This window comes from Dermochelys coriacea, chromosome 15 (genome assembly GCF_009764565.3).
Source record: "Dermochelys coriacea isolate rDerCor1 chromosome 15, rDerCor1.pri.v4, whole genome shotgun sequence".
NCBI classification, from domain to species: Eukaryota; Metazoa; Chordata; order Testudines; family Dermochelyidae; genus Dermochelys; species Dermochelys coriacea.
The window spans coordinates 24,952,079-24,970,938 of NC_050082.1; the positions used below are offsets into that span (position 1 = coordinate 24,952,079).

At 41.1% G+C, this 18,860-nt stretch overlaps 1 protein-coding gene across 28 annotated transcripts in view; it reads left to right on the top strand.

The window, feature by feature from the left end:
• PITPNM2 (phosphatidylinositol transfer protein membrane associated 2) overlaps window positions 1-18,860 on the top strand; it is a 215,354-nt gene that overhangs the window by 103,666 nt on the left and 92,828 nt on the right. The gene's annotated exons all lie outside the window — the stretch shown is intronic.

An 18,860-nucleotide genomic window follows, 5' to 3' on the forward strand; every position in this document is an offset into this window, starting at 1 on the left:
AAAAATTAATTCATTATAACTTTCAAAAGGCAAACTAAAAATAGCTTAGCACGTGACTTACAATTATTAAAGAAATAGTATGTATGTAAGCACACAGATCCTGTTAGCTTAGCTTAGGCACAAAATTTAGTTTTTATTAAATCTAATGTAAACGTTTTCATAATTTTTTAAAAAATAAAAAACAAAATGTTTGTTTTTTGTAATCTCAATCTTCCATGCTCCCCCTCCTAAAAATAGAAATCCAAACACAATGGCCTTAGGATGGTACATGAGAAACCCAGCAGTGAAACTTACTAAAAAGGAAATGAAATTGCCCATCTAGTTTCATTGCCTACAATGCTGAAGAAAATGCAAAAATGCCCTCAATCCAGCAAAACACATGATGAACTCTGAGCACACAGAGCAATTCCATTTTATTTCAGTGGGACTGCTCCAGAGGCTTGTAGTTAAGCATGTGCTTAACTGCTTTGCTGTATTGGGACCTAAAATGAACAGCATAAATGGTGAAAAATTATTCCAGATATGAGAAATTATTTTTATTATACTGTGATTTCAATTTTTACTGTGCCCGCTTAAAAAAAAAAAGAAAAAAGAATAATTCATTGCTAGACTCGACTACGAAGCACAGGTTACTAACCATTACTAATCTGTATGCACAGCATAATATATGTTCTTCAGTATTACCAAAGGATTTCCTTTTTCTGGCAACAATATTTGAGTACATATATACATTGATGAATGGATTTGTAACTTAATATTAGCATAAGTGAGTAAACATTTTCTCAGGGGGCTTAATTTCTCTATGGCTTCTCCTGAAGCTAAAATTGTTTTGAAAAATGTCATATAATTATTTTATCATGACTTTTTCTCTCACATTTGGATTACATGCTTAAATAAAAATCATACTAAGAGGGGAAACATATTAGCTATGCAAATGTAACAGTAGACTAAGGAACCCGTTGAAGAATGGTCTCATTAGTGGGAGAGATTCAGCATGCTCTTTGTTGGGGAGAATACTTGAATACCATATGCGATCCTGGTTTCCCCATCTCAAAAAAGATGCCCAACAACTGGAAAAAGTACAGAAAAGGGCAACAGAAACGATCTGGTGTATGGAACAGCTTCCGTCTGAGGAGAGATTAAAAAGACTGAAACTGTTCAGCTTAGAAGAGAGATGACTTGTAGGGCAATGATAGAGGTCTATAAAATCATGAATGGTGTGGAGACAGTGAATAAGGAAGTGTAATACATCCCTTCTCATAACACACAAACCAGCAGTCACCCACTGAAATTAATAGGCAGCAGGTTAAAAACAAAAGGTAGCTCTTCTTTCACACAATGCACAGTCAACCTGTAGAACTCGTTGCCAGGGGATGTTGTGAAGGCCAGAGTATAAACGAGTTCAAAAAGATAAGTTCATGAAGGATAGGTCCATCAATGGCTATTAGCCAGGATAGTCAGGACACAACCCCATGCTCTGGGTATCTCTAAACTTCTGAGTGACCGAAGCTGGGACTGGATGATGGGAAATGGATCACTTGATGATTTTCTTATTCTGTTTGATCCCCCTGTAGCATCTGGCCCCTGTGGGAAGAGCGGATACTGGGCTAGATGGACCATTGGTCTGACCCATTAAGGCCATTCTTATGGGATATGTCCTCAGGTTAACAATATTGTTGAATCAGAATTGCTGCCTGGTTTAATGCCTTTTGACTGTGGAATGTTTAGTTAGTGGAATTCTGCTGGCGTTATCTCAGAAGCCATAAGCAAGATTTTATCAGATTAGTACTGAGCAGTTGATTCCATTTAATTGCCTGAAACCATTATCAGGTGATACATGTGTAAGGTCTAGATTCTACCTTTTGGCACTGCCTTGAGCAAGGGGTGGTGTATAAATGCACCACCCCAGCAACATCCCTCCCCTGCTGCCCCCTTGCCATACATAGTTTGCGGCTGGAGTGTGCCCCATCAGCAAATTACAATTTCCCCTGCACCAGCCCAGCTGTACTGGCTGGTGGGTTGGAAGGTGGTTGGAGCCAAGTCTTCAGCCATTCACTGCCTATGCATTCCAGCAGGGCAGTAAGTGAGATTGTTTAACTCTGTGTCCCAGCTCCAAGGTCCAACCTGCAGAAGAGTATAAAGGTGGGGGAAGGTTTCTTACTCCCACATACTTGAAGGTACAATTAGTGCAAGGCACAATCTAGCTCTAAGAATGAATGTAAGCACTTCTGAGAGAAAATACCTATCTTAGCTCAAAATATTTTGAAAGGCCCTTGGAATAGAATGTTAGGGTTAAATTCCCCTTTTTTAATCTTGTTCTGTAAGGGCTTGTTCCATCTGCCCTTGAAAGTCAATGGAAAGACTCCCACACACTTCAGTGGGAATTGGCCTGGTCCCTATGACATTAACTGCCTCTGTAAAAGAACACGGCTTTATCCTTTGAGAGATAAATCAGGGAATGTTAACTCAGAAAGAGCAGGAAAGAGCATGAAAGACTTTTCTAGATGTTTTTAGAGTACGATTTTTAATAAGACCCTTTTGTCTGGCTATAGTGGAATCACTATTTTTCTTTTCTTTCATTCCTTTGGAATCTGTAGCCCATAGAAGTTTTTTTTGTGTGAGTTATAACATCTAGTTGGTGAGCATATTCCAGGGGGAGCAGCAAACTGGGATGTCTATATGTAATATATAGTAATGTAAAACCCATTTTTTAGGACAGAATGATGTAGAGGGAGACTTTTCCGTGTTCCGAAAAGAAATTGAGCATCTCTCCTTGAGAAGGGATTATTCTTTTCTTTCCTTTTATTAAAATGTGTCCTAAGGAGAACAGAGTCTAGTTTTAAATTTCCTATGTCATGCAGAGCACTGTACAGATGCTGCACTAGTTTGATAATCATACCAGTTGTTAAGAGAGGAGCTAGATCTCCAGCACTGCAAAAGTGAAATATGTGGTAATTCATTAAAAATTTTGTTCATGAAGAGTATATTTTGGCTTCAGTGAGATTTAAATACATGGTTGACTTTAAACATGTTGTTTGGGGCTTTCCTGAATAGGGGTGGGATTATTTATTAGCGTGAAGTTAAGCAAATGCAAGTCAGGTCTTTTAAGAGCAAAGTAGAGCTTTGTGCACAAGTGTAGCCTGTTGAAGTCCATGGGTAAAGTTTTCAAAAGTGCCTAAATCATGTGGAAGTTAGGCTCCTAAGTCACTTAAGTGCTTTTGAAACTTTCACCCCATGACATTACTTGTGTGAGAGTTTACAAAGTCAGGCCCAAAACAGTTGCAGTTTTTTTTAAAGAGAGGAATTTCCATTGTTTCTTCCCCCCCTCCCTCACGCGCCCCATCCATACAGTTTGTGGAGAGGCCACACTTTACATTCTGAGGAGCTGCTCCTGTTGGAACTTTTGGAAGATTCCCCTTCAGTTTGCTACAAGCAGGATCAGTTCCTACAAAGAACAAAAATTCTCACACTGCTGTTTGGAATGATGCATGGTAATATACATTGGATAGGAGCATAGAAGTGTCACAGGATGAGATTTTGGCATCCTAGTTCTTGGCTCTTTCTGTGATATTGGCTGCCCAAGGCAGCAATAAATTGTCTCTTCCGTACTCCATCGTATCTTGCATCTCCCACATTTTCTGCGGATGTTTAAAGTTCCTAAGGCTGAAGTGAATTAATGGCCAGTTTCTTAGAGGTTTGTCATTTTCCCCTTAGCATCAGTTTTGCTGTTTCTGAATCCTTTTCTGCAGAGTCAGCGGTTTCAGTACACAGAGTAGCACTTAGATTCTTCAATAAATAAGTTAATTTTATATTACAGCAATGAGCTTAATGGATCCTTGACCTGCTTGCAGACTAGAAGATCTGAACCAAATTGTTTTTTCTCAATTAGATTTGAGACTCTCTATAAATATAAGTATTTCCATGGGGAATCTCTAGCATGATGCTTGTCATCGTGTTAAGTTCAGGAAGTCTTGTTGCATCTGTAATAGGGCAGGTAGGGTAATCCTCTGCAGTATGTACAGCTCTCTTCTCATCTTCACTCGTCATTGTCTTGATGGTGGTCTTATTTCTTTCTCATTTGCTCTCCATATTAAAAAAATTCCAGCTGTTTAGTCTAACTCCTAACCAATAATCTCCTTTATTCTGGTGCATAAATTAGGGAATTGAGAAAATAGTGCAAAATACTGAAAATATCCTCAGAACCTCTTTTCTAGACATTATTTTATTCGTGTCATTTTCATATTGATTTCACATTGTTCTTTGATTTAACCAGATCGTCTCTCTGCAACGATCCATATGTTTTTAAATGAGATCACAACAATGATTTTCCCCCCCCCATGATAAATGATTGGTTGCAGCACTAACCAGCCACAAGATGGTTGCAGGGAGTAGATATCAAGCATAAGCAGTACATCTAAGAGGCTTGGGGAGGTTAAGCCTCGCCAAAAAATGCTGGCCATGCAGGAGGGCAAATGCCACAGGTGCAGCATGGGTCCACCACCCTTTGGAGGAGCGCTGGAAGCAAAGCTCCCTAGAAGTGGGGGGGAGGCACCGGTCCCTGGCCCCATTCCCGCTCAGCCTCTTCCCCCAAGGCCTCCCACTCGCTCTGCCTCTTCCCTAGGTGGCCCCTGCACACTCTTCACCACCGCAGAGAGGAGTGAGTTGGCAGGACTTGAGGGAAGAGGCGGAGAGGAGCAAGAAATGGGTGAGACTTGAGGGAGGAGGCGGAGGGGGGCGGCGCCTCAGTCCAGGTGCCGGTGCCCACCCCTTCTAGGGAACTTTCAGCACTCGCGTGTAAGCCTCCTCAAACTGAAGACTCACATGTCTCCTATAATATCAAGCACTTCTTTTGTATGCTACCAGCATATGTCTCTGCTAAGAAACCAGAAACGTGATACATGCTTATTTAAAACTACCTCCTACTACCAAACGTGAAGGTTGTCTCGGTGGAATTTGCTCTTAGTAACCAAGGACTAATAGCTTTGCACAAATGGCCATGATGAGCTTGGGGAACTGCTGTCTGGTGTGGGGAAGTGCACATTCCTATCCTGGCAAAAGAGGTATACGGCCCAAGAGCACTCTTCAAAAGCCAAAGGCTGGAAAGTAGAACTACCATCTCTACCAAGTGGTTATGGAGACTCCTGCTCCGAATCCCAAAGTGTTTCTCCATGGAGAGAGGAAATCAAATGTGAGAAAATGTCTAAAGCAGCCTCCTTTGATCTTCAACACAAAATGCTCACAATACTTGTGCTTAAAATACAATAAATCTGAACTGAGGGTTACAGACATTGTTTTCATTTGTTGCCACTTCAAACTATGCTGTTAGTTTAAAACATCTTTCTAATTTTCTTTTTCAATCTTCTCAGGAGTTTGCCATCCCTAATCCTTATCAGGGAATTGACAGTATTATTGTTACCCACCTTCAACAAACAACCATTTTAATCTTGAGTCTTTTTTGCTGTTTCGTAAAAGCTTGTATTCAGCTGTATTTTGACCCCATTCACTGTAAAGATCGCTGTATTATTAGGTAAAGGTCAGTCCATTTATCATCTCCATGCCAGTTATTACTGGAGTTCCCGTATGCCCTGGGATTCCATGAGGTCCTCACTCTTGGGACTCTTAGATGAAGGGAGACATTTTCATTTGATATTAAATTTTATTTTAAAATCAGTGTTCATAACTTACTTTCTTTGTAAATAACCATGGCCCTGTCTAGCTCTAAGCAGTTTCCTGTGGATGGTCACAATCTTCCTTGGAAGACCGTATATTTGAAGAATAGTCCCTCTTCATCTTCTGGATCTTGACAGTTGCCTTTTGAGGATGAAAGTTATTTGAAGCTGATGCATGAATCCCTTAAACTAAGAATCATAATACTTGGTACTCTCTTTGGCATTTTATGGGCCTTATCTTGCACCATGAAGGAGACAATGATTATTTGTAGCACCTAGAGGCCAGAGTCTCTATTCCTGCAAGGCACATGGTGTAGAACACAAGGAACTCTGCGGGCTCTTATCTTCTCTTAGAATCACCCCTTTCATGCAAGAGTCTCAAAGCAGTTTGGAAATATTATCTAATTAAGCCTCATAACTCTCCAAGGTGCAGTTCTATAGAGTCTAAAAGTAGCTGTAGCCTGAAGCCCCACCATTGCTCGTGGCTAATAGTGGCCCTATTAGCATCTTGGCCAGGAAGTTCAGCTGAGATTGTGGCGGTATAAAACTCTTTTTTAAAAAAAAAAAAACAAAACCACTAAGTGAAAACAGAAGATTATGGCTGAACTAAATAAGCTAGTCAGGAAGCAGGTTTAGCTCAGCTCAGCCAAAGCAGAAGTGGGACATCAGCCTTTAATATTCAGGCCACGGCTTTCTAGTGTGATGCAGTATATTTTGCTATTGAGTTGAGACAACAGCCACTATAATTTGTTAGCCATTCCTGATACCTAGCAATAATGAAAGGCCTTCCCACGTGAAAACCCAACTTATTCTTTAATTCTATTTGGGAATTCTGGGTAAGTGCCAGAACGTGTCCCTGGCAAGGAGTGCAGTGTTGTTGTTCTCACCAGTTAATAATAACAAAAAGTTTGACAGCACTGTGTGGACAAAACTTCTCAGATCATACCCTGATAATACCGATAAATAAGGATTATTATCCCTATTTTGAAAATGGGGAAACTGAATGAGGAAAGGACTTGTCCAAAGCCCCCAGAGAGTTGAGATGGTTATAGAATTTAAGAGTTCCTAGCTTCATACTCGATCTGCTATTTCATTTGAGGTCATTCTTTGGCAATCACAGTTTTTCCTATATTGATGCAAGTCTTTGCAGTGTCACCTTTTGAATGATCTGGACAAGACTTGCAGTCAGTCCTGGAAATTTAAGTTATGAAAACCTCAGACCTTGTTTTATATGTTAGTTCTGTTGGAATCATTTAGCTTTACCTGATCTCATGGGCTTTCTGCTGGATTCGCGGAAGGAAATCCCTAGTCAGATGTGTCTTGATATTCTTTCCATCTCACTGCAGGCTCCTTTTTGCTAGCTCATTTGTAATTTGGCTTCTGCTCAGACCCTTATGCACATTGACTTGCAATGATCCTCCGAAGTCTATGCTGTGTTCTCAGAAAAGCAGGCAGTGCTTTCAAGGGTGAGAATCCTATCTCACTTGTGCTGCTCCTGTCTGCTTGATTGGTATTGACTCTGTTGTTTTTCTTTCTCCACATATACTGTGGATTCTGTCAATCTTCAGTTGTCATTTTTTTTCTTGGCAATCTTCATCATCTGGACTGGGCTCTTCTCTCAGATACTTGCAGCTGCCAAGTAGAGTCTTGTTGGTTCTTGAAAATGGATTTGAAGAAGTTAAGTGTGTGTTTGTGCAATGGATTCCTGACATTCTGTCTGATTTCTAGTGGACAGGAGTCCAGCTCTGCAAAACCTCCACTGCATGTGGCACTGGCCAGCCCTCTTTGCTGGCGGCCTCAGGAGGTAGGTAAAGGACAGAATGGGTTGGAGAATGAGCTACTCTTAAATCTCTGGACACTGCAGAACAGGGAGAAACACTGGCAGGAACAGTATGGGTGAAACCTGTGCATACGTTGCGTCTCATGTACAGGAGAACTTGCTTTCCCTGGTATCAATGTGGCTTGTTTCACTAATGCTACATCTTTGAGTTGTCAGGGCTACCCCATGTACCCTGTGCCTCAAACCAGCACTTGATATTCATACTGTCAATCAGATCCCTTTCTGTTTGTGTTATCTGTCTGATTTCCAATGCCATGACAGTGTTGGGTTGTCTTTCAAAGTCTGTCTCTAGCATGGCACAGATTAAAGCACCCAAGACTTGACAGTGACTGTGAAAGTCATCTGTTTTCTCTGAATCTGTTTTTCTTTTTATACCACTGATTAAGATGCAGTTGATCTGTTTTGCATACTTGGCCATTTGGAGGATGGACATTTGCATGTTTCTGTTTTGAAGGCAGTTGCCACTTATCAGTACTGTTATACAACAGCAGCAGCAGCAGAAATGGAGGTCCCTTTCTCAGAGCAAAAAAAATGGTCTCATAACCAAATCAACCTGCTGTCTGCATAGTATTGCCAACTGGAAGTGCTCAGAGATCCTGAGTTGGGCCTCCCAAAATCATGCAGTTTTTAAAAGTCTTCTATTTTGTTTTGGTTTGGGTTTATTTCGGGCCATTAGGGTGTACTCTGGTCATGTTTTCAAGATTTTCTGTGCAGCTATAAAGGTAAGAAACATACTATTTTAAAATGAAAGCTGAGAGTCTCACATAATCACTTATCTCCAGGAAATGGGGAAAAACGCCAAATATCGAAAGATTCACAATAGAGTTGCAAGAGTTGGCAATATTGTCTACATGTAGTGTTTGCAAAGTGCTACATAAACATGAAGTAGTATTATTTGCAGTCATTGTATCAGTACCTGTTTGTGTCCCTTGCTCCAAAAAGATGAAGATTAGGGTTGATTTTATAGTAATTAACTGGTTTGGTTTTAGCACTAAGAGCAGGATACAATATGTGATGTTAGACTGGGGTTAGGATGTAACTCTTTGAATTTTATTGGGAGTCTCACAGTATTGGATGTCTTTCTTAAAGCCCCAGCTTCTGGAGTCATGTTTTGTAAGAATGTCAGTAATTTTTTTTTAATGAAACTTTCTAGCTATTGACAGGTTTCAGAGTAGCAGCCGTCTGTATCCGCAAAAAGAAAAGGAGGACTTGTGGCACCTTAGAGACTAACAAATTTATTTGAGCGTAAGCTTTCTTGAGCTACAGCTCACTTCATCGGATGCATTCAGTGGAAAATACAGTGGGGAGATTTATTTACACAGAGAACATGAAACAATGGGTGTTGCCATACACACTGGAAGGAGAGTGATCACTTAAGATGAGCTATTACCAGCAGGAGAATGGGGGGGGGGCAGGAGAGGGAGCTTTTTGTAGTGGTAATCAAGGTGGGCCATTTCTAGCAGTTGACAAGAACGTCTGAGGAACAGCAGGGGGCGGGGGGGGATAAACATGGGGAAATAGTTTTACTTTGTGTAATGACGCATCCACTCCCCGTCTTTATTCAAGCCTAAGTTAATTGTATCCAGTTTGCAAATTAATTCCGATTCAGCAGTCTCTCGTTGGAGTCGGTTTTTTGAAGTTTTTTTGTTGAAGAATTGCCACTCTTAGGTCTGTAATGGAGTGACCGGAGAGATTGAAGTGTTCTCCGACTGGTTTTTGAATGTTGTAATTCTTGACGTCTGATTTGTGTCCATTTATTCTTTTACGTAGAGACTGTCCAGTTTGGCTAATGTACATGGCAGAGGGGCATTGCTGGCACATGATGGCATATATCACATTGGAAGGTGCAGGTGAACGAGCCTCTGATAGTGTGGCTGATGTGATTAGGCCCTATGTTGGTGTCTCCTGAATAGATATGTGGACACAGTTGACAACAGGCTTTGTTGCAGGGATAGGTTCTGTTGGTTAGTGGTTCTGTTGTGTGGTATGTGGTTGCTGGTGAGTCTTTGTTGGGCCTGTCCTATAGTAGGAAACTTCTGGGTACTCTTCTGCCTCTGTCAATCTGTTTCTTCACTTCAGCAGGTAGGTATTGTAGTTGTAAGAATGCTTGATAGAGATCTTGTAGGGTTTGTCTCTGTCTGAGGGGTTGGAGCAAATGCAGTTGTATCGTAGCGCTTGGCTGTAGACAATGGATCATGTGGTGAGTCTGGATGAAAGCTGGAGGCTTATAGGTAGGAATAGCGGTCAGTAGGTTTCCGGTGTAGGGAGGTGTTTATGTGACCATAGTTTATTAGCAACAAAAAACCTTCAAAAACAGACTCCAACGAGAGACTGCTGAATTGGAATTAATTTGCAAACTGGATACAATTAACTTAGGCTTGAATAAAGACTGGGAGTGGATGGGTCATTACACAAAGTAAAACTATTTCCCCATGTTTATCCCCCCCCCCCGCCCCCTGCTGTTCCTCAGATGTTCTTGTCAACTGCTAGAAATGGCCCACCTTGATTATCACTAGAAAAGGTTGTTGTCATCCCCCCCACCCACCCCCGTTCTCCTGCTGGTAATAGCTCCCCTTTCCTGATCACTCTTGTTACAGTGTGTATGGTAACACCCATTGTTTCATGTTCTCTGTGTGTATAAATCTCCCCACTGTATTTTCCACTGAATGCGTCTGATGAAGTGAGCTGTAGCTCACAAAAGCTTATGCTCAAATAAATTTGTTAGTCTCTAAGGTGCCACAAGTCCTCCTTTTCTTTTTTCTAGCTATTGTGGTTGTGGAGAAAAGCTTGAAACTGACCCGAATGTATCCTCAAAGCTCAGAAACCAAAGGCAAATAAAAAGAACCCAGAATTTCTGACTTTCTTAAAATCTCAAGTTTCAGAGTACCAGCCGTGTTAGTCTGTATTCGCAAAAAGAAAAGAAGTACTTGTGGCACCTTAGAGACTAACAAATTTATTTGAGCATAAGCTTTTCGTGAGCTACATCTGATGTGAGACTGATTCAGAAGTTCTTGATTTCACATCCCATCCCTGATGCACTGTGTGCCCTTGGCAGTGTGCTTCATCTACCTACCTCAGTTAGTCCATCTGTAAAATAGAGATAGTATTTCTCACAGATGGTGCTTTGTGAAGCAGTTAATGTTGTGCAAATCTCTGAAGAAGAAAAAGCAGGACATAAATGCCAAGTAGAATAAAAAAACTAAGCAGGAAATGGAAGATGAAATGTTAACAGCCAGATTAAAAGATGTAGCATGTAGGGCAAGCAGGTTTGAAGTAATAGTTATTTCCATTTTGCATTCCTGTGCGGCAGGCAGCCCAGCTCCAACAAACATGTGGTTGTATGACTTTGCAGTGCAGAGTGATTTATGATCAGGTATAAGAATGGTTCTTTTTTAATACTGTTAATTATTTATAGACTTGCACAGCTGATTGCTCACAAAATAACATAGTGTGTTGTACTAAGAGCTCTATTAATAGCCAGTCCTGGTTCTAAATAATGCAGTGCATATAGTATTTGTACAAATTGGGCTTGCATGCACATCTGTACTCTTTTGTGAAGGCCTGCTGCTTTCAACCTGGCCATTTTACATTTGCGGTGAAAGCAGCAAAGAGTAATGGAGCCTCAGGCGACAGAGCCTCATCTGTGCATCACACTGCAGGAGCTTCTACAGTAACAGTATCTTCTTCAGGGGACAGGGAGGTTGTGTATCACCATTGTACTGCTGCTGCTCCTATCTGGGTATCTCATTACAGCCTTTATCAGATGAGTGCTGAAAACCAAGTGAGAGAAGGTTCTTAAGGTCTAGTGATGCACGGCAGGATATTTTTACAAGCCCAAGCAAGAATGACTCTTTAGACTGAAGTGCTGTCTTGGTCGTTCTGGTGTAAGCTCTTGTTTGGTTCAGACTTTTGAATTTGCTTCTGAGCAGGCCAGCATCAGGAACTCAAATTTAACTTTGTTTTCTTAAACTAGCAACACATAGCTTGCATTTTAGCTCAGATGATGTCCATTTTGTCGCCCCTCTGCACTAATGTACATGAGCACCATTCCTCATAGAGCTGTAAATCGGGTTCTCAAACTGGGGGTTGGGACCCCTCAGGGGGTTGTGAGGTTATTAAATGGGGAGTCATGAGCTGTCAGCCTCCACCCCAAACCCCGCTTTTCCTCCAGCATTTATAATGGTGTTAAATATATTAAAAAGTGTTTTAAATGTATGTGGGGGGGCGCCAGACTCAGTCTTGCTATGTGAAAGCGGTCACCAGTACAAAAGTTTGAGAACCACTGCTGTAAGTGGTCACTAGACAACCTCTTCAATGTCATAACAAGAGGGCAGTGAACTCTAGTAGTGGTTTAATGGAACCAAACATTAAAGACGATCTTGGCAGTAAGAAACCAATTTACTGAGGCTCCAGTCCAGGACATATCTGGGATTTTGGGAGCAATTTAAGGTTTTAATAGGTTTGGCTGTTTAAATCCTTCATATATTTTCCAGTAGATGCACGATGTGATCTGTAGTTTATTCCAGCATACCCACACTCCCATTTTACTGCTGAGGGAAACTGTGGGATAGGGCAGCTAAGTGATTTGTCCAAGGATACTTTGGGAGGTCTATGGCCAACCTGGGAATAGATCCCAAGAGCACTGACCCCTAATCATAAGACCATGTGTAATGAAGGTCTGCATTTTGTTGACTTCCCAAGGTCACTTTCAAACTCTTGTGTCCTGAGCCACCGGGCTGATGTTTTGATTTACATACAAATAGATACAGTGAACTCTGTGCTAATGGCCTCTAACTTAATGGCCACTAAAATCTCAGTCCTTATGAGAGTCTCCATATTAATAGCACTGTACTATGTGACCATCTGTTGTAGCAGCCTGAAAAATAGCAATTCCCTTGGTGGTGACATTACCAGGTTTCATCCTATCTGTATATTTTTAATTCTCTCACTTTGCGGACATCCTTCCCTGAACATTCTTAGATTTCTTCATCATTTTGTCTGAAGAGTAGCTGTGTTTGCACAGACTTTAGAGTTGAGACATGAGGGGTAATGTCCAGATGAAACAATGCACCGTGTGCTGCTCAGAGAGTGATCAAACCTAAAAAAGGTGGATCTTTAAAACAGCAACCCCTTTTGCCTTTACTAATAAGCCACTTGTTGAGTGTGTAACTTCCTCCTCCCCCAGTGATTGAACATTTTCAGATCCTCAGTAACTTACAATATGCTGAGACTAGAACTCAAAATACCCTTGTCAAGCACCATGTTCTGATCTTCCTTAGTTACTCAAAGTAACCTCCCTTTGCTGAATGTGTTAATGCTGCCTCTAAATATATTATTTTTCACAGCACTAATTGGATTAAAATCATTTTGTGTCATGCATGAAGGATGCATGTTACAGCACAAATGGCACACTGAGGCCTTCTCTGTGGGTACCATGGTTACGGGTGACATCGTTCAGTTTGATATTGATAATGATTTGTGTGTAGCTCAGAAGCCTGACTGAAGATGGCCTAAACTAAACCCATTGGATTGCTGATGCTGTTCCATTGCCATGGAAACAGATGCTGCAGTTTGAGGTTGCCTGTATCTGTAACATGATGCATACACACAAAAGCATGGTCTGGTGGTGTCCATAACCCTTAAAAGAATATGAGTGTGATTACTGGAGAAAATGGGAAATTGTAATGGGATTTGATTTATAATGTAGGGATCTCTAGTTATAAGTGCACAGTAATTCATGGTGGTCTCTGTATTTGGAGAAATAACAAAACACAGGTTTTTAATTGTGACTTGACCTCCAACTACATTACTTTTAATGAGCATAAGCTGCACAGTGCATGAATTGTTTTTGTGTGTGTGTCTTGTACAGTGCAGAGCGCAATATCAATGTACAACTAATAGAGCAGGCTCACAAATACTGATAAACCTCCCTGAGTTGGGGTTTTTTGGTCTAAGGGTGGGGGGGGTGTAATGGGGAGACACTCTCCTCCTGTGCTCTATCCCAGCTTTAGTAATGACTTGTCAAGTGACCTTGGGTAAATTCATTAAGCCTCTGTTTACCCACCTACAAAATGGGAATAATTAGAATTGCTTACTTCACCAGAGTGTTTGCAGCTTAATGTTTGTAAAATATCTTGCAGACCTTTGATGAAGGCCCTGTATAAGCTTATGGCAGTACTGAGGAGGAAGGGTGGCCTTGTGGTAAAAACACTGGACTGGGACTTGGAAAATCTGGGTTCTAATCCCAGTTTGGCCACAGACTCCCTGTATTCAAATCTCTTGAATTTTCTGTGCCACACATTCTCCGTTGTAATTCCCGTCCTGTGTTGAGGCTACATTTGCAAATGTTTGAGAGGTAATTGAATGCCAGGATGATGAGTGCCATAGAGAAGCCCATCAATAAATAAACATTTAGTCATTATTATGTACCACAGCATTCAATCAATTTTAATGCATTTACAGCAGTATATGTAACTTTCTTATTCATATGGATTGCAATTTGTTCTCATGTTGTGTTTTTAAACTAGTCAAAAGAGCACATTATGTGCTGATAAAATTGCAGTTTTGGTTTTGATTTCAGTTACTTCCAGAAAGGTTCCTCTTCACTGAGAGGTGGGCTTCTTGCTAACACACAAGAAGTTTATCTCCTTGGCTGAGATAAGAGTGGAATTATTAGCATCTCCCCCACTCCTTCCCCTTTTGACTCTGGAGGTGATTTTTTCCCTCCAATATTAGTCTAATTAGTTTGCTTACATTTTAATTGGGTACTCCAGATCCTTGATGGAATAGTGGTTCTCAAACTTTTGTACTGGTGACCCCTTTCACATGGCAAGCCTCTGAGTGGGACCCCCCTTAGAAATTAAAAACACTTTTTAAAAAATTTATTTAACACCATTATAAATGCTAGAGGCAAAGCAGAGCTTGGGATGGAAGCTGATAGCTCATGACCCCCCCCCATGTAATAATCTCATGATCCCTTGTGGGGTCCCAACCCCCATTTTGTGAACCCTTGGAATACTGGATGCCTTGTTTTAAAAACCCAGTTTAATATTGTTTTATATAAATAATTCCCCTACCCTCTGCCCAAGTATATTTTTAGGGCAAAATTACATTTTGTTCTCCTATTTAATTACATGATTTTGGGGGAACCAGCAGACATTAGGTAACTGCCAGCTGTGAATGATACCTGGACTAATAGGTATCTGCATCCAGCAGACAGAAGGTGCTGGTGGTGAAAGCAGATTGCTCATAATGAATTAGATGTCAGATCGAATGATCAAAAAGGAATAGTTAACAAAACACAGGGCTGACTCATATCACAGCAGGAGACAGCTGAGGATAAAAATGATACACCCATGGGTGCACATATTATCGCAGTATGTGTTGTCGGGAAACGACAAATCTTACCCTGGAAAAGTGTATTAAAAATAAACACTGCATTAGTTGCAAGACCTTCAGGTATTTTTCCAATTATTGTATCAGTGGGCTTCTGTTTCCATTTAATTATGGCTCCCAGCAACTATGCCCAGACCCTTGTGTCTGTCATCATTCCATTTATTTGTGGCGCCTGGATGCTAGTCTTTGTAAATGGCGTGGTCACAATAGGCCCAGATGCATGAGTTAGGCTGAGTGGCTGTGCTACCTATTATTTGACCCAGCTTTTCAGGCAGCAGCTGTAATAGGATATTGAACACTCATCAAGGAAGAGAGAAGAGGCAATTTTTAAGCTATAAAGAGAGGAGAGAAAGAGAGAGAGGAGACTTCATTTCAAACCACAATGCTTCCTTTAGCTAGATCAGCATGCAGGATCGTAGTGAAGTGTGTTGCCCATCTGTAATAGAGAACAACACTACAAAACAATAAAAATGATGGGAGAGAAGGCGAGGACTGTGATTATATGTCTGTAAGCTAGGAGTACAACACAGTGCAGCCAAAGAGCCTTAACGGCCGCCCACCCACACACTCTGTCTCTCACTGCAGTGTCGGGACCAACCTGATCAGGTTGGGTTCATCCTTAGTGAACTCGGACAGTTTTTATTCCACAATCACAGATGATGCAAGGACCAGCTAACGTGAGACTGGCTTGTACTTGATTTCAAACATCAATCCTTATTGAGATGCAACATAAGCGTGGCCATTACTCCCCTTGGCAATTTTCCAATGCATCCCTTGGTATTGCAGAGTTTGGGCAACCCCAGTAGTGTTAAACCATAGATAGGGTTGTTCATCCCTTCTCTGTTTCATCAGTGGCCACACACAGTGTTGTGGTAAGTAGCAGGGTGCAAACAGTTATAATAAACTGTATTTAACTGTCTCCTTTGATTACTGCACTCGCCTGTTGGAGGAGTTGTGGAAAAGACCCCGGCATCAGATGGTTCGGAGTTCTACAAGCACTGGAGGGAAGAAGCCATAAATGCTTGAAATTGAACTCAAAGGACCTCAGTAAACAAGAAAGAAGCTTGGCCCTGCTTGCCTATTGTTTTGCTTGGGCAGAGGCATTTATTTTGTTTCTTTAAAAAAAAATTATTGTGAAAAGGACATTGTCAGGTTCGGTAAGACTAAAATTTGGTCTCTTGTGGACTGCAATTTCTTGTATTCCCTCTGGTTTTTCACTTGGACTGTTATCACACTCTGACCAAAAAAAATGATGGTACAAAATATATACTATTTAAGATACGTAGGTGGAAAAGGGACTAAGATTATAAGTGAGTGATATTTTGAGATTTAGGGACTCAGTGCTTGGCAACACGAGGGGAAGAAAAGACTGATGCATTCTAGGGCACAGTCCATCAGGGAATTAATTATAAGTCAAGGAAGATAATAGTCATTCTTTACAAGGTTCTTTCAAAGCCCATTTGGAGCATTGTGTGCTGGTCTGAGCACTGATTATTCTTTGGAATGCAGTATCATCGGGTGGCCCCTACTGAAATTAGGGCCCCACTGTGCTAGGCACTATACAAACAGGGGGGGTACACAGTCTTTGCACCAATGAGCTTACAGTCTAAATAAACAAAGGGTGGGAGGAGAAACAGTCACCAAGGGAAGTGAAATGACTTCCCCAAAGTCATACAGCAAACGGATGATGGAGCCAGGGATAGAACCTATTTATTCCAGTCCAGTGGTCTGTCCACTAGACCATGCCTCGTACCCTGACATTCAGAGAAGGTGCAGATGAAGGAAACAAGGATTCTTTAAGGTCTGGAAAGGCGGGTCTCTTACTCAGTGTTGTGAAAAGTTGACCTCATCACAACGTTTAATTAGCTTAAGGGAATTGTTGTGACTTTATCATGAGTCTTGCAATATTTGGTGTTTTTCTTATAGCCCCAGCTCCTGGAATCATGAAAGTATGTGAGAATTTCAGATTTCATTTATAAATAAATAGATGGTTTCTAGCCTTTATGGTTGTGGAGAAAAGTTTGAAGATGTGGGCTGAGTGAACCCTAAAACCTCAGTAACCAAAAGGCAAACAAAAATAACCCTAAATTTTTTATTGCTATTATTTTAAATAATGCTTTGTTGGGGGCCTGACTCGTGCTCGGGATTGGCAATACTGCCAAGGCTCAGGAAAAGACCATTCTGGATTCCAGGGAGATTGTACTACATGTGATCGTGACGTTGGAAGAGATTATTAGACACTCTGAAATCCAGCAGCAACCTTTGGAAAAATGTCCCCTTCTTCACACAAGCAGCCTCCACCATAAGCACAGTGCTACATGTCTGGAAGAGACAGCAAATGAATGGAGGGCAGTTGGCTTACGCTTATCATGGTAGATAGTGATGGGAAGAGGAGGAATACTGTGCAAAGTGTTTGGAACACTGAATTCACCATTGACTAAGGACATTCAACTGGCAATAATCAAATTAGTGTGAAGTTACTGTGGGGGTTGTGCTTGATTCCGTGGGGGTCCCAGGGCACACATGTTACAGTGGCAGCGAGGAATGTTTTCTGTCCTCTTGGCTGGCCACCGGGATATTTTCCCTGTAGCTTCTGGATGAATTGGCCAAAAATCCTTCATCCTTCTCCTCCTACCCGCACCCCCTGAGACAGCACTTGTAAACAGGAAGGAATCAGTGTCTGATTGGTGGTAGGATATTTCAGAGCTGTCTAAGCCACTAGTGACTGGTGGTTGCTACCATCTTGTTGTTCAGTGGACTCTGAAGGATGAGTTTGATCTCAGTGCAGTTCCCAATGGACAGGTGCTCACATCACACACACTACTCCACACTGGAGTCTGAGCATCCTTCCTGCTAGCCTAATCACAACAACAAAAAATCAGGAATGGAATTCGCCATGCAGTATAAGTTCCTACTTTGCCTTACTAGGGTTAGGATTGAGTGTGTTGGCAAGTCAGTCTGGGGAAGTTTGCCCCAGTGCTCCCTATGCTGTTCTTGTTCTGTGGGTAAATAGATGCCTTCATTTTCCAGGGCTGTCACTCTGGCACCTTCTACCAGCATAAATTCACACAGAATTTTAAAAAATCCCAGCAGTTGCTGTGATGCACTCTTCAGTAAAAAGTAAAGCCAAGGATCAAAACTTCTGGTCACAGAACTGGAGACAAACCTTATGGATTTCAGAGTAGCAGCCGTGTTAGTCTGTATTCGCAAAAAGAAAAGGAGTACTTGTGGCACCTTAGAGACTAACAAATTTATTAGAGCATAAGCTTTCGTGAGCTACAGCTCACTTCATCGGATGCATCCGATGAAGTGAGCTGTAGCTCACGAAAGCTTATGCTCTAATAAATTCGTTAGTCTCTAAGGTGCCACAAGTACTCCTTTTCTTTTTGCAAACCTTATGGAGTTACAGAAACCCCTTTGTTGTTGTTCTCAGAGAATAGACTGTGTCTTCATTATTTATGGACAGTCGGTTTTATCAAGTATAATACAGTCAATCTTTGCATTGTACGTTACACAAGTTCAAACCAAAACCCCTCATCTCCCATGAAAAGCAAGCCTGTATACATTTCACAGTCATGCATGAAGAAACTTCATTGTAAAACAAAACCATGTCAGCCTGTTATAAATGTCTAATTTATTTAGATGTGATTGAGGGTTACATCTGTAAACCATAATCAACGGTAAACAAGTTAAGACTTTATAATCTATTTTAAAAAGCTAGAACAATGTCTTGGACTCCTATTATTAGTATGCATCTTATGCTTTTCTTACTGTTCTCTGCAGCACAATAGCTTTGCTAGAAGTAGCAAATTATACTTAGAAAAACAAACAAAAAAACCAACAACCTTCAAATGAAGCCAAACATTAAGAAATCTGTTCCTTCATTGGCAGTTTCACTGTAAACTGTTCTATGGATCTTCAGCTTTTAGAGTCAAAATGTGGTACATTTTTACCCT